Genomic DNA, 15,443 nt, shown 5'->3' with positions numbered 1-15,443 from the left:
GAAAATCCGCCCCGAATCCCCTGGAAGATTCCCCCGGAATCCCCGAGAAAATCCCTCGGAATTCCCCGGGAAAATCAACCCGGAATCCCCGAGAAAATCCCCCGGAATCCCCGGGAAAATCCCCCAGGAAAATCCCCGGGATAATCACCCCGGAATCCCCTGGAAAATCCCCTAGGAATCCCCGAGAAAATCCCCCCGGAATTCGCCGGGAAAATCCCCCCGGAATCCCCCAGAAAATCCCCCCGGAATACTCTGCAATATCCCCCCGGAATCCCCTGGATAATCCCCCCGGAATCCCCGATAAAACCCCCCTGGAATCTCCAGGAAAATGCCCCGGGAATACGTGAGAAAATCTCCCCGGAATCCCCGAGAAAATCCCCCCGGAATCCCCGAGAAAATCCCCCCGGATTCCCCTGAAAATCCCTCGGAATTCCCCGGGAAAATCCTCCCGGAATCCAAGAGAAAATCCTCCCGGAATCCACGAGAAAATCCGCCCGGAATCCCCGGGAAAATCCTCCAGAAATCCCCGAGAAAATCCCCCGGAGTCCCCGGGAAAATCAACCCGGAATCGCCGGGAAAATCCCCCCAGAATCCCCGAGAAAATCCCCCGGAATTCCCCTAGAAAATCCCCCCGGACTCCCCGAGAAATTTCCCCCGGAATCCCCGGGAAAATAGCCCCCGGAATCCGCGAGAAAATCCCCCCGGAATCCACGCGAAAATCCCCCAGAAATCCCTGTGAAAGCCCCCCCGGAATCCCCAAGAAAATCTCCCCGGAATCCCCGAGAAAATTCGCCCGTAATACTCGGGAAAATATGCCCGGAATCCCCTGGAAAAACCCCCCGGAATCCCCTGGATAATCCCCCCGGAATCCCCGATAAAATCCCCCTGGAATCTCCAGGAAAATGCCCCGGGAATACGCGAGAAAATCCCCCCGGAATCCCCTGGAAAATCCCCCCTGAATCCCCGAGAAAAACCCCCCTGAATCCCCGAGAAAATCCCCCCGGATTCCCCTGAAAATCCCTCGGAATCCCCGGGCAAATCTCCCCGGACTCCCCGAGAAAATCCCCCCGGAATTCCCCGGGAAAATCCCCCCGGAATCCCCGAGAAAATCCCCTACAATTCCCCGGGATAATCCCCCCGGAATCCCCGAGAAAATCCCCCCGCAATCGCCGAGAAAATCCCCCCGGAATCGCCGGAATAATCCCCTGGAATTCCCCGGGAAAATCATCCCGGAATCCCCGAGAATATCCCCCCGGTATCGCCGAGAAAACCCCCCCGGAATTCCTCGTAAAATCCCCCCGGAATCCCCGGGAAAATCCCTCCGGACTCCCCGAAAAAATCCCCCGGAATCCCCGAGAAAATCCCCCGGAATTTCCCGGGAAAATCACCCCGGAATCCCCGAGAAAATTCTCCCGAAATACTCGGCAAAATCCCCCAGGAATCCACGGAAAATTCCCCGGAATCCAGGAGAAAATACCCCGGAATCCCCATGAAAATCCCCCCGGAATCTCCGAGAAAATCCCCCGGAATCCCCGCGAATATCCCCCCGGAATCCCCGCGAATATCCCCCCGGAATCCCCGGGAAAATCCCCATGAATTCCCCGGGAAAATAATCTCGGAATCCCCGAGAAAATCTCCCCGGAATCACCGAGATAATGGCCCCGGAATACCCGAGAACATCCCCCGGAATTGCCCGAGAAAATCATCCCGTAATCCCCGAGGAAATCCCCCCGGAACACTCGGGAAAATCCCCCCGGAATTCCTCGTAAAATCACCCCGGATACCCCGGGAAAATCCCTCCGGACTCCCCGAAAAATTCCCCCCGGAATACTCGGGAAAATCCCCCCGGAATCCCCGAGAAAATCCACCCGGAATCCCCTGGAAAATCCACCGGGAATTCCCCGGGAAATTCCTCGCTGAAACCCCTGGAAAATCCCCCCGGAATCCCGGAGAAAATCCCCCCGGAATTCCCCGGGAATATCCCCTCGGAATCCCCGGGAAAATCCCCCCGGACTCCCCGAAAAAATCCCCCCGGAATACTCGGGAAAATCCCCCCGGAATACTCGGGAAAATCCCCCCGGAATTCCCGAGAAAATCCCCCGGAATTCCCTGAGAAAATCGCCCCGGAATTCCCGACAAAATCCCCCCGGAATCCCCGTGAAAATCCCCCCGGAATCCCCGGGAAAATCCCCCAGGAATCCCCTGGAAAATCCCCCAGGTATCCCCGATAAAATCCCCCTGGAATCCCCTGGAAAATCCCCCTGGAATCGCGGGGAAAAAGCCCCCCGCATTTCCCGGGAAAAATCCCCCCGGAATCCCCGATAAAATCTCCCCGGAATCCCTGAGAAAATCCCCCCGGAATCCGCGAGAAAATATGCCCAGAATCCCCGATAAAATCCCCCCGGAATCCCCGGGAATATCCCCCAGGAATCCCCGATAAAATCCCCCCGGAATCCCCCAGAAATTCCCCCCGGAATCCCCGACAAAATCCCCCCGGAATTCCCGACAAAATCCTCCCGGAATCCCCGGAAAATCCCCCCGGAATCCCCGGAAAATCCCCGCGGAATTCCGGTCCATTTCTGTAGGAGAATAGTTTGTAAGGATAGTGCAGAAGGCACTAGTTGCCAACGAGTTACAGCTGTACTGATTAGCAAGGAGTGGAAACAGCCTTGCCTGCCCAGTGAGGCTGGTTGTTATAAAAGCGTGGGTCAGCTGGCTGCCAGTTTCACTAAGCACAGCTCCAGCAGGAGGTGCAGAGCCTGCTGCAGTGTGGGCTGGAGCCTGCTGGCTGTGCTGCGAGGAGGAAGGGACACGTGGCCGTGCAAGGGATGGACAAGGTGAGAGGATGCTGTGTGTGGGACAGACAGGCTCAGGTGGCTGGGGAAGGGACAGGCTGGGGTTTAGCCAGTCGTACAGAGGAGAGGAGGAGTCGGGGCTGTGTGGAGCTGCCTGTGAGAAAAGGAGTCAGAGTTGCCTCAAAGAAATCTGTGGAGAGAAGGCATGAAAAGTGTGTAATGAAAGACTAATGTTGGTGCCTGTCATGTCTGTCTTGATATAATTGCTACACGTTTTCTCGGAATGCTTGAATTTAGACATAAAATGAAAACTTTATTGTAAGAAAGGAATGCATTTCTCACCAAAGTGGTGTAGGGTGGGGGATCACAACTCACAGATGGCCTGGAAGCGGAACGGCCACAGGGGTTACTGTAACTGGGCCTCCAGTACCAAAGCCCCAGTGGGTTTAAAGGCTAGAGCTGGGCTGGGATTAGCACGGGCTATGCAGCTGGGCTCATGCACAGGTCTGTCAGCACTCCTACCCGAGGACAGTCCCTCACCTAGGGAGAGGTTCTAGGCCTGGAGATGAGGCTGAGTTTGGGAAGGGTGATGAGGACACGGTTAGGGAGGGATGTAAATGCATATCAAAAGACTTAATTTTGAGGGGTGGCAAGCATTAGCTATAAACCAGTAAGTATTTACAGCTAAAGGCTGGAGGTGGGGGCTGTCTGAGGAGGACAGGACTGTTTAAGGCTGAAGTTGGGAGAGAAACCTTGGTGAAGCTTTTGCGTTAGAAACGGCCTCACCTGCCAAATCAGATTTTTGTCTTCAGGATTGCATGAGTGAGGATGCCACAGCCAAGGAAAAGGTTCAGGTTTGGGAGGCAAAGGCGAGTTAGGCAGGGCTGCAGGGCTGGGGCTTGGCTGTTTCCATACTGCTCAGGGCAGCAAAGGGTAGCTGGCTCACTGGGCCTTGGATCTAGAACTCTTTCTGGAACAAGGTGGAGAGCTGAGGTTCATGCAAGGAAGGGGCCAGGAATTCTTTGTCTGACTGGAAAATGCCAGAGGGGCAGTGTGTGACTCGGATAGGATGATATGTTCGTCTGGCGAGAGTCACAAAAGAATATTTTGGTTTACTGATAACTGGGCAGCTCAGAAGTTACTACTTGACTTAGTTGCTGCTCCCATCTGTTGCACACATAAACAGAGCAAAGCAGACGAATTCTCTCGGAGCCTGAGGTCTTTGACTGGCCCTCCAAAAATGCTGCCCGCTAAAAAACAGACGTGGGGGAGGAAAGTTGTCAGATACAATAGAGCAAGAAAAGGACACGGGCTTCAAAGTGCCCTCCAGCAGACCACGGAAGTGACCTGTCTGGAAGTGAAACCAGCAGTCTGCTTCCCCAGCCTCCTGGAAGCCTCTAACAGCTACACAGGCAGTGAGGGGAGAGAACAATTCAACCTAAAAATAATTTTCAGTAGCGTTCTGCACTGCTGTTAAAAATACTGCAACCAGGGAATGTGGTGTGGTGATAACTATTAGGCCTGTAAGTCTGGTAACTGGGGCTTTTAGCTCAAACATCTCGGTATGGCTACTTTGAGCCTTGTAAAAGCTGCGTTAAGTCCAATTTCTTGGGTAGTTCTACTAGCTCTAGCCTTGCTTTTCATCCCCTCAGTAACAAAGCAACTCCCTCTCGAGAATGTTATTTACTTTCCATATGATGTGCCTACCGATTTCTGGAATTGCAAATGTCTTTGGATACATGCGTAAATTTAAGTTTCAAGAAAGCTGTCAAGCTAAAACAAAGGCTTGCCATAATGCAGAAGAAAATGTTTTATGGAAGAACTGAGAGGTCCCTACCTGGGCATAGAATTTGCTATACTAAGGTGTGTTCCAAACGGATCTGCCATCTAAACAAGCAGAAAAATAGTTGGAATGTAGTGAGTTCAATTTAACTATTGCTAGAAATAGGAATTATTAGCAGAGCTTGGAGCATGATATCACTAGCAGCAGTAAGACGCTTTTAGCTTGCTTCTCATAAATTACTTGTAAAAAGCATTTGTACCTAGTGTGTAGCAATTAATATTTCCCCATTTTCTTCCCCCCCGCCCCCCAGTCTCAGGTACTCCTTTTATTTTACCCTTTTCTGTCTTGTAACATCACCTTCCTTTATTTTATTCTATCTTCTGTTCTCAGAACATCGCAGCATCCTCTGTCAATGTGAAAGCATTTGTTCATCCTGTCTTGGAATGGCTGTCAATGTTGCCCTCTTCTGGATCACTTATTTTTTTTTTTTTTTTTTTTTTTAAACAATATGTTGCTAAATGTCAGGAAAATTAATCCACAAACACCAGCGGTTTATGTCCAAAAAGGAAACGGAGGAGTCCTTTTTGCTTTATTCGAATAAAGGGAGAGGCCATGGGACATTCCCCTGGGATCTCTCAAATTTTTGGAGGACGCAGCCTCCTTTTTATCCTATTTTCCCGGCCGCATTTCCCTCTCTCTTTTCCCATTGGCTGAGGTACTTGAGAGGCACAGACTTCCCGGAACGCCTGATACCTGAAATTCCCCTCTAATGTATAACCCTCCCTTTTAATTTTTAATTCTTATAGAATTCATAGTTTCCCCCCGTTGCTTCTTTCATCTTTCGATATCCAATTTCATTTATCAGCAGCCCTGCAGTTTGTTTGTAAAGGCAACTATCTCTTTCCATTCATCAATCAGTGGAATCCATCCCATTGTTTCTTTTATCTCTCAGTGCTAGCCTTATCTACAGGCTGATCCACAGCTCATTTGTAAAGACAAATTCAACATTCCTCTCAGCTAATAAATGAGAAGTTAGCTGAAAAAAGTAAAAACTGGATTTTTTTTCCGGTGTGTGTCGGACAATACAGTGGAGAGAATTTGCGGGAGGATGATCGAGGATATCCTATTATAATATCGTTCTCGGACATTTTACTATTTTAGATCATCAGTTGTATTCTGAAAGAAATCTATTTTAATGATATGTGTACGTTTGCACGAAGTTATAGTTAAATATAGCTTGCGGCTGGGCTCTTTAATGAATAGGGGTATTTTTGGTTTTAATTCAATATTTTATGCTTGTGGTGTGTAGTGTGCTGATTTATTTTTTAATGTTATTTACTACGTGCGCTTTTGTTTTTGAGTGAAGGTAACTTTCTGGATGGCTTTGTATTTGAGGCAGAATGAATTGAAGTAGGTTTTTAAAACTGATTTTTCATATGTACGATGGGGAGTTTAGTAGGGGCAGCTCTGATGGTGGGGGCTTGGTTGTTAATTTTATCAGACGGCTTTTGTTAGATACAGCTTTTAATTCTGGGAAGTTTTGTTTTTCTAATGTCGTGCTTTGAAGGTGGTTTTCGAGGATGTATGGTATAGCTTTATTTTGTTTGTAGATGGTGTATGCTAAGGGCTATGGTCTATTTATCTAATGCCATGTTTTTTCATTCAGGTGTTGATAAGGGAGTTCTTGAATGGCGTTTTGTGTTGTTTTTGTTTTTGGTGGGGCGTTGTTTTTAAAGGATACCTTGATAAGGTTTGCCGATGGCGTTCTAGCCTGTAGCATAAGGCATAGGGTAGTTTTTGAATTATTTTGTGGTGGTTTTGATTCTTGCCAGTATGTAGTGTTTGTTTGAGGTAATGCTGTGTAGCTAATTTCTGTTTTCTTATTAATATTAGAATTGGAGTGTTGTAGTATATGGGCTGTTATTATATCCTAGGGGTTCTATTTATTTGGTTTGATTGTTTTCTAGTTATGGATAATTTTTCTCAAAAAACCATTTTCAGGATTTCAGGCGTGACACAAAAGAACACTCAGATTGCTGGAAGGGAAACGTGTGCCCAGATTGTCTCGAAGCAGTGCTGCTGTCGGTTCTCGTTCAGTTGTGTCTTCTGAAAATGAGACTGTTGTATTCATTGCGCTGTGCTAAACACTTGTCATTCTCCCAATGCCAGGAAACAGATGAAGCTTGAAGAAAGAGGAAGGAATTTGGAAGCGTACAAACAAGCTGAGAAGAGGTTCAGAGATCAGGGTGCTCACTGGCAGCAGGGGCTGGGGTTAGGGCTGAGCAGGAGCAAAGCCGGAGCACATCAACCTCACCTCGTGTTTTCTCGGGGGCTTTATGGCCCTGGCAAGAGAGAGATGTTCACTGATGAGTCCCAGGCCGAGCCGTGAGCACAGCATGTTGTGTTGGAGCTGGGGGTTTTTTTTGAGACGTTCAGCAGCCACACTCTCTAGTCAAGAGTCCTGAGGTTTGTTGCTGCTCCACTTTCATCCTCATATCCAGCTTCCAGCCCTTTTCTTCTCTCTGTCCAGTGTGTCTTTTGTGTTCCTTTCTTGTCCTGTGTGCTCCCCATCCCATTCCCGTTCCCTACGGAGGGGGAGGGTGTGGAGACTGGGGGCTCCGACGTGGTTTGGGGCACCCCAAGGTCCCTGGGAAAGGGAGCCGGGCTGCGCTGGAGGAGCAGGTGAGTCGGGCATGGGGGGGGGGGGGGGGGGGGGGTCATGCTGGGTGCCAGAACATTGAGAGGGAGGGGTGGGTGTAGAATGCATGAAAAACAGAACCATAAAAAATAGCTAAATATAGTCTAAAAGGAATGTTTAAATGCTTTTTATTTGGGTAGAGGCACGGTTTTTATAGCTAATATAAAAATAAAATATAAAGAATAGAAATAGATTGGTATACATGTAAAATATAATGAAATCTAAGTAGCAAATATCTATGAAAAATCTAGTGTATAACAGAACTAATGCAAATATAAGAATATGTATAAATATAAAATAGAGCTATGAGAATGGTAATAAGAATGGGGTAAAACATCAGTGAGAAATGGAAAAAAACCACATGAAAAATGGTGGGAAAATCAGTGAGAAATGGAGAAAAATCAGTGAAAAACGGGGAGGGAATCTTTGAAAAACGGGGAAAAAAATCAGTGAGAAATGGGGGAAAAAAAATCCATGAAAAATGGGGGAATAAATCAGTGAGAAACGGGGAAAAGTGGGGGAAAAAATAATTGAGAAATGGGGAAAAAATCAGTGAGAAATGGGGGAAAAGTCGATGAAAAATGGGGGAATATTCAGTGAGAAATGGGGGGGGGGGGGGGGATCAGTGAGAAATGGGGAAAAAATCCATGGAAAACAGGGAAACAATCCATGGGCAATGGCGGGAACAGAGCGAGCTGTTGTCGCTCGTGCTGTGGTGGCCGATGCTGTGGGGAAAAAATAAGTGAAAAATGGGGGCAATAATCAGTGATAAATGGGGAGAAAATCAGTGATTAATGGGCGGAAAAATGCATGAAAAATGGAAGGAAAAATTCAGAGAGAAATGGGGGCAAATATCAGTGATAAATGGGGAAAAAAATCAGTGATTAATGGGGGGAAAAATGCATGGAAAATGGGGGGAAAATTCAGAGAGAAATGGGGGCAAAAATCAGTGAGCAATGGGGGGGAAAATCGGGAAATATCCATGGAAAAATGGGGGGAAAAAATCAGTGAGAAATGGGGGAAAAAATCAGTGAGAAATGGGGGAAACATCATGGTGAAATGGGGAAAAAAAATCTTTGATAAATTGGGGAAACAAATCATTGAGAAATGGGGGAAAAAAATCAGTGAGAAATGGGGAAAATATGGGAAAAAATCCACGAAAATTGCGGGAAAAAATGCATGAAAAATTGGGGAAAAATCAGTGAGAAATGGGGGAAAAAATCATTGAGAAATGGCGGGAAAAATCAGATCGGCGATCGATAGCTAATGCGTGCCTATGGATTAGATCAGCGATCGATTGATCGTGCCTGCCGATCGATTATATCGGCGATCGATTGCTAATGCCTGCCGATCGATTAGATCGGCGATCGATTGATCGCGCCTGCCGATCGATTAGATCGGCGATCGATTGCTAATGCCTGCCGATCGATTAGATCGGCGATCGATTGATCGCGCCTGCCGATCGATTAGATCGGCGATCGATTGCTAATGCCTGCCGATCGATTAGATCGGCGATCGATTGATCGCGCCTGCCGATCGATTAGATCGGCGATCGATTGATCGTGCCTGCCGATCGATTAGATCGGCGATCGATTGCTAATGCCTGCCGATCGATTAGATCGGCGATCGATTGATCGAGCCTGCCGATCGATTAGATCGGCGATCGATTGCTAATGCCTGCCGATCGATTAGATCGGCGATCGATTGATCGCGCCTGCCGATCGATTAGCTCGGCGATCGATTTCCAATGCCTGCCGATCGATTAGCTCGGCGATCGATTTCCAATGCCTGCCGATCGATTAGCTCGGCGATCGATTGATCGCGCCTGCCGATCGATTAGATCGGCGATCGATTGCTAATGCCTGCCGATCGATTAGATCGGCGATCGATTGATCGCGCCTGCCGATCGATTAGATCGGCGATCGATTGCTAATGCCTGCCGATCGATTAGATCGGCGATCGATTGATCGCGCCTGCCGATCGATTAGATCGGCGATCGATTTCCAATGCCTGCCGATCGATTGCTAATGCACACTATTTGCACACTCCTTGCACACCCTTTGCACTCATACAGAGGCAGGAGGTTTGTCAGTTCTGGTCGGGGTTTTTTGGGGCGTTCATTCAGGGGGATTTCCTCAAGGATTGGGACACTCCTTGATTCCATCCCTTGCCTGTCTCCCAAGCGCCACCCTGTGGGCAGAGCGCGGTACTGCGCGCCTGCCTCTCCCAAGATGGCGGCTCGGGTGTCGCTCCCCGACCTTCTAACTCTGGCTGCAAAAGGAGGGTGGCACAGCAAGGAGCCCGCTCGCTCTAGTGGGATGCCTGCGCACGACGCCGACACCGATCCCACGGGTGCGATTTTCGGCGGCGTTTCCAATCGTGCGGACATCTCCTTCAGCCCGCTTCGGCCCGGGGAAGAGGGGCGGGGCCGCCAGCGATGGTCCCGGCGCAGCCCGGGCAGGCTCGGGGCGGAGCCGGGGCTTGGCGAGGCGGGGCACGGAGGTCCCGGGGACGGGACCGGGCGGGGCCGGGGCGGTGCTTTAGGGGCGGTCCCCAGTGGTCCCGGGCGGCACCGGGGGCGGGGCCGGGTGATCCCGGAGCGGTACCGAGCTGTGTTGGGGACGGTGCTGCAGGGGCGGTGCCGGGCCCGCCTCAGGGTGATTGAATGCCCAGAAATCGCCTCCTCTGCCCCGTGCTCACACTGAGCTGCGGGCTGCAGCGTGCTGTCGGAGCTCCGCACACAGCACGGATTTGGGCTTCCCCTCCTCTCAAACCCTCTCCCCCTTCTTCCTCCTCCTCATCTTCCTCTTTGTCCTCTGTCACTGCTGAGGCTCTGGAAAGAACTGAAATTCTGCAGGGAGAGATGTCCTCTCGTGGCCCCAGGGACTGCCTCGGCACGGGCCACGAGCGCCTCCGGCCCCTGCCTTCTCCTGCTTGAAAAGATCACCTGGAGCCCGAGCTCGGGGGGGTGAAATCAGCTGAAATCCAGGTAACTCTGTCAAGTGCCCCCCAGGGACATCGGCGGGGCTGGGGGATGAGGGTTTGAAACAGCAAATTCTTTGGAATATACACCTGTCCCTGTGCCGATGCTGCTGAGCTTCCTGCCACAGTATATCCCCACTCCATGAGGCGCTGTGAGGTTATGGCAGTGGGAATTGAGCAGGGAATTCGGGGCTATGGGCATAATTCACGGGAGCTAGCAAAGCTGACAGCCAACCCCAAATCGGGGCACAGCACAGAGAACAATCTGTGTGCTGCCCTGTCAGCTCAAGCTCCTGGGCTGGGAAGTATTGGGAGTTAAATGTATGGAATTACACAAATCACAGCAACTGGCATCACCCAGAGGGACAATCCAAGGCCCAAACAATTCCTCCACAGTCCACTCTGGGAAAAACACCCTGTGCCTGCCAGGAGCTCTGACCCTGCTTTTCCTACCAGCTCCTGAGCAGTGTCAGGGCCACCACGACGCCTTTAAAATCCAGATAAACCCCAAATCCTACACAGTGAATAATCCAAAGAAAGTACTGAATTGTTGTCATTAAAAGCTCAAAACTCATTAAGAATTCTATGACAACAGTGTAATGGACTCCCAGGAACCTCATGAATGCTCTCGGTTTCATTTTTGTGTATTTTTACTCCCTCATTTGGCAGCTTGTAAAACTTATCCTGGAATTCAGAGGTCAAGCAGGATCGACTTTGGATTGACCTTCACCTCTGTTCCCACTTTGTGCAAACACAACTCGTGCCCAGGTGGGTGAACTCATCACCTCAGCTTTTCACTCCAGAGTATCCCCTCCTTATTTCCCTGTAGATGAACTCAGATCCACTCCTCACCTCCACTGGTCATCCAAGCGTCCATTCTGTTCCCCACAGGCCCTGGTGGCCCCAGGGAGCTCCCTTGGCCTTTCTCCTGCCCCTCTGCAGCCCGAGGTCGCTACACAAACAGTTCTTGTGTCCCCTCTAAATGACCCCGGGTTTTCTGCTCAATGAATGGCATGACCCGTGCCCACTGCTCATGATTCACCCAACCAAAATCAAGAGCAAATGTTGCTTGGGCTTTAAGAACTTGAAATAACTCTGAAGCAGAAGAAATCACCTTTTTCTTCTGGTTTTTATTTTTATTTTTTCATTTAAGATGCTGGACTTGCCTCTGTGGATGTGTGCTGAGCTCTCACTGCAGGGGACTGTCAGGCCTGAATGGCTGTGAGTTCGTGTTCTTCTCAGTAGGGAATCAGAAATTATTCTTAGACCATAGAATTGTTTTCTGAAACCTTTCCCCTTTCCTCTTTGTGCCTTTGAATTTTTCAGCTGTTCCCTGTTGTCACTTCCCCTGCCTGACTTCTGTGCAGCTCCTAGCTGGGAAAACTTAGAGGGTACAGAGGTGGAATTTTTGGCTGGATTTTTCTAACATTTCTAATTTTGCTGAACTTATTTCCCCAGTGAGAAGAGCACGAACTCACAGCCATGCAGGCCTGACAGTCACTGCGGGAAATCTGACACAGTATTAATAAGTAACCTTTCCTGAGAGCAGTCACCACCCCCAGTCCTCCAGCCTTGTCAAATGTTTGCAATGAATGGACCCAAGTTCTAATCCTTAATCTAAATTTATGTCAGCTTTTGTTAGAAAGATACCGGACAGTAAATCATACAAGAGAATTTAAAAATTGCACAAAGAATAACAGGCCCAGACCAAACCCAACCACCCCCATCACTGCTCCACCCCAATTTTGGGAGAAACAGTGATACAGTTTATAAATACTCTCCTTCCACACTATTCAGTCCTTCACCGCACATCCCCAGAGAGGAGTCCCTCAGACCTTGCTCCCCTGAACACCAGGAGAGCTGGAGTTTCACCCAGATCCCACATTCCCATGGCAGTTAATCCCAGCAGGGAGGCAAAGAGGAACCCTGCATCCTCTGACATAGCCCACAGCACGGGCAGCACCAGGAGCCCTCCAGGCTCAGACCTCTGGTGCTGAAGCCTCTGGGCTTTGGCTGATCAAACACCACAGCTCTTGGCAAAGATGCCAGGAGAGTCGTGATTCTTCCTGTCCTGAAAGAGAGGAGGAAAAGAAAATTAAGTCGACTGCAGAAGGATTCCAGCTCTCAACTTCTGCTCTGATTCCTCACTCTGGGGTTTTATCCATGACAAGTGACACCAATTCAGAGTGCCCTTTTCCAGCATTTTTATTCCTAACTATTTCAGACATTAAAAGGATGCTCATTTCTCTTATTGTATTCTTTGCTTAATTTTATTAGCGGCATTTTCATCCCAGACCCCACTTGTCAGTTCTTCAATCCTTTAGCACTGGACTTGGCACAAAGGGATACCCGTGGTGCTGCATCACAAGAAATCCCAAAGAGAAACCCCTTCCAAACCTGACGGAGAAAGCTTTCAAGGCACTCCAGAACACAGACAGCTTTTCCTGCCTTGTCAGGCCACACCAATTCTGTCCCATCCACCTGAACTGTGCAGGTGAGGAAAAGGCTTTCCTTGCTCCTCGGGAATCACGGTCTGAGACCACAGATGTCCATCCTGGGCAGCACCTGGAAACAACGTGGGAAAGGCAAAATGAGAGTGTTTTCTATCAGAAAATTACTACTACTAATAAAAATAACAATCAGAACTTCTGGACAAATTTAGTAACATCACTTTGATATGAGAAATACAGGCCATGCCCATCCTTCTAGCCCAGGTGAAAACAGGAAGGAGAACTAGAGGAAAAGCAGAGTCCCTTATTTGATCTCTGGACACAAACGGAGGCCTTTTCCCTGTGAAACCAAACTCACCCTTCCAGGGTTCCCGAGATCAGCTACGAGGAGGCTTTTGGCACTCCAAGAGCAGCTGGGTCACAGCTGGATGCGGCTTGGGTCTGGGAGACACCGTGCTCCTTCTGGAATTATAGCACGCAAATGCCTGCTCCTGGCCCCAGGCCCGGAGATAAAATCTGTGGGGTTTTTCCCTGTGCAACATTGTTCACCCCTCCCAGGTTCCTGAGATCTGCACAGAGGAGGCTTTGGGCACCCCAAAGGCAGCCAGGGTTACAGGTGGGGGCAGCTTGGGGCTGGGAGAAATCCTCATCCATTTGGAATTTTATCAGGCAGAAACCTGGCTGGGTGCACAGGTCTCTGGACACGACCAGTGGCCCTTTCCCCTGTGAAACAAAACTCACCCTGCCAGGCTCCTGAGACCACTTAGGAGGAGGGGTTTGACTCTCCAAGAGCAGTCGCAACGAGAGATGCTCACACAGAAGGCCATGCAGAAGAGGAAACGAGCGCACCCGCAGCCCCCCAAGGCGCGCCCCAACGCCCCAGACCCGGCACCGCCAGCTCGGGCAGTCCCATAAAGCATCCCCCGCCTCCGCAGCGGCGGGACAGGCGGGGCCCGGGGTCCCGAGGAAACCGAGCGTGCCCGGAGGCGCGGCAGGACGGCAGCGCAGCGCCGCCTGGCGGCGGAGCAGGAGAGCAGCGCCGGGCCCCATGGCAGTATCGGTACCCGTGCGCCCCCTGCTGTCCGCGGCGATGCAGCGCCCGATGCCGAGTTCCACGCCCGTGTCGCCGAGGGAGAGGGGCACCGCTGGCTGGGGCCTCCCCGCCGACACGGACAGAAGCCGAAGCAGAAGCCCCGGTGCCATTGGCGGCCCCTACCCAGCGGGCCGGGCTCCGCCGGGCCCGCGGCCCCGCGCGGTATCGGGTCGTCCCGCTCCCGTCTTCGTCGCACCCGGCCCTGCTCCTGGCATGAAGCGCGTCACCGCCCCGCGCCGTCCCGCCCCCCGACCGCGTCTCGCGGGAACGCGGCGCCCCGGGGCTACCCGGGCGACGGGCGACCGGGGAGACGCCCCCGGGCACCGCCCCGGCACCGCCCCCGGGGGCGGTGCCGGGGCGGTGCCGGGGGCGTTCCCGGTCGCCGTGCCGGGGTAGCCCGGGGAGCGGTTCCGGGAGCGGTTCGGGGGGCGGTGCCGATTGCAGTCCCGGTCACTGTCCCCAGTCCCCGTCCCCAGTCCTGGTCCCGGTCCCAGTCCCCGGTTCCGGTCCCCGATCCTGGTCCCAGTCCCAGTTCCCCGTCCCGGAACCCGATCACGGTCCTGGTCCCAGTCCCCAATCCCGGTCCCGGTCCCGGTCCCTGTCTCCAGTCCCCGTCCCCGATCCCGGTTCCGGTCCCTGTCCCAGGTCCCCGTCCGCGATCCCGGTCCCTGTCCCATTTCCCCGTCCCGGTCCCCGATCCCAGTCCCGGTCCACGTCCCCGATCCCGATTTTTCCCCCCCTTTCACACTGATTTTTCCCCCGATTTATCAATGATTTTTTTCCCCATTTTTTCCCATTTCTCACTGATATTTTCCCCCATTTTTCAGGGATTTTTTTCCCCATTTCTCACTGATTTTTTTCCCCATTCTTCATGGAGTTTTCCCCCCGTTTTTTCACTGATTTTTCCCCATTTCTCACTGACTTTTTCCCCATTTTCCCCCATTTCTCACTGATATTTTCCCCCATTTTTCATGGATTTTTTCCAGATTTATCCCCATTTCCCACTGATTTTTCCCCATTTTTCATGGACTTTCCCCCCCCGTTTCTTACTTATGTTTTTCCCCGATTTCTCATTGATTTCCTCCCCCCCCCCCCCCCCCCCCATTTCGCACTGATTTTTTACCCATTTTTCCCCATTTCTCACTGATTTCTTTCGCCATTTTTCATGGAATTTCCCCACCCATTTCTAACGGATTTTTTCCCCACTTTTCCCCATTTCTCACTGATTTTTCCCCCCATTCTTCATGATTTACAGGATACTCTATCGTGAATGGAAAGCAATTAAAGGAAGGGGGGAGGTTACCAGCCACCTGGTCAGCTCAGACAGCAGAGCTGCACACGCTTGTGAGAGCCTGTGAATTATAGCAGGACAAGACATTAAATATATTTACTGATTCTAAATATGCATATGCGGTAATACATGCATTTGGAAAACTATGGGGAAAAAAAGAGGTTTATTAAGCTGCAGAAGAAAGAAGAAAAAAATTGGTTTACAAGGGATGGCAAGCAGTGGATACCAAAAGCTCTAGCCTTACAATTGTTAAAACAACTTCATTAAAGGAGTCGTTCTGTGCCTTCTTTGGGGTGAGGAAAAAAGGCTGAGGGGGGCTCCGACGTGGTTTGGGGCACCCCAAGGTCCCTG

General features: G+C 50.8%; 2 long non-coding RNA genes across 2 annotated transcripts; one reads left to right on the top strand and one right to left on the bottom strand.

The window, feature by feature from the left end:
• The first annotated feature begins 10,935 nt into the window (after positions 1 to 10,935).
• Positions 10,936 to 12,903, top strand: LOC148219457 (uncharacterized). Its single transcript, XR_015799773.1, has 2 exons — positions 10,936 to 11,026; positions 12,536 to 12,903. It is a non-coding gene; the product is annotated as an uncharacterized LOC148219457 (long non-coding RNA).
• On the bottom strand, positions 11,862 to 12,794 carry LOC148219458 (uncharacterized). Its single transcript, XR_015799772.1, has 2 exons — positions 12,656 to 12,794; positions 11,862 to 12,329 (listed from the first exon to the last, which is right to left on the bottom strand). It is a non-coding gene; the product is annotated as an uncharacterized LOC148219458 (long non-coding RNA).
• Positions 12,904 to 15,443: the final 2,540 nt, after the last annotated feature.

Source organism: Sturnus vulgaris, unplaced genomic scaffold, assembly GCF_052056855.1.
Source record: "Sturnus vulgaris isolate bStuVul1 unplaced genomic scaffold, bStuVul1.hap1 Scaffold_1102, whole genome shotgun sequence".
Classification (NCBI taxonomy): domain Eukaryota; kingdom Metazoa; phylum Chordata; class Aves; order Passeriformes; family Sturnidae; genus Sturnus; species Sturnus vulgaris.
The sequence above is the reverse complement of the archived record's forward strand: the minus strand, read 5'-3'. Positions and strand labels throughout refer to the sequence as shown.